Source organism: Monopterus albus, unplaced genomic scaffold (assembly GCF_001952655.1).
Source record: "Monopterus albus unplaced genomic scaffold, M_albus_1.0 scaffold17.1, whole genome shotgun sequence".
NCBI lineage: Eukaryota > Metazoa > Chordata > Actinopteri > Synbranchiformes > Synbranchidae > Monopterus > Monopterus albus.
Genome location: NW_018127897.1, coordinates 1,783,662 through 1,784,328, shown reverse-complemented (window position 1 = coordinate 1,784,328; position 667 = coordinate 1,783,662). Strand labels below are relative to the sequence as shown.

Below are 667 nucleotides of genomic sequence, written 5' to 3'. Positions count from 1 at the left end.
CCCACAAAAAGGGAGAATAGGAGAGAAAAAAAGAAAGAGAGGCAGGTCGGTCCGAGCGGACCTGACAGTTGTATTCCAAGCCATTAGTTACAGGTGATGTGACTTTAATGAATAGTTAGATTAACACATATCAGGTGAGATGGACACACTTCCACCAGTTTTAACCCTGGTATTTCTTATCAGACTTTCAGATTTTTTTTTTTTTGATTGTCTTAATTTTATCTGGCACAAATTTTAGCCAACTGGAAGTTGAATAGAAAAAAATCTCTACAAACCCAAATAGTTGTATGTACAAACCCAAATCAGAAAAAGTTGGGTTGGTATGTAAAATCTAAATTAAAACTGAAAGCAGTGATTTGTAAAACATCTGTGTCCTGTATTACATTGAAAACAACATCACAACAAAGCAGCACATTATTTTATGTGATGCCTCATCAATTTATTCTTTGTTCAAAATAAACACATTTCAATTCTGATGTCTGCAATACATTGTAAAACAGATCGGGACAGTAAAGCGTTTTCCACGGTGTGATGTTGCAGTTTCTTTTCACAACATTTAAAAGATGTTTAAGGACTGAGGACACCAAGTGATTAAGTGTGCCAGGAGTCATTTTGTCCCATTCTGCCTGCAAACAAGTTTTAAGGTGAGCAACAGTCCTGGGTCTTT

At 36.0% G+C, this 667-nt stretch overlaps 1 protein-coding gene across 1 annotated transcript in view; it reads left to right on the top strand.

Annotated features, from left to right (window-relative positions):
- The window catches only part of mmp2 (matrix metallopeptidase 2), a 17,775-nt gene that overhangs the window by 3,949 nt on the left and 13,159 nt on the right, over positions 1-667 (top strand). The gene's annotated exons all lie outside the window — the stretch shown is intronic.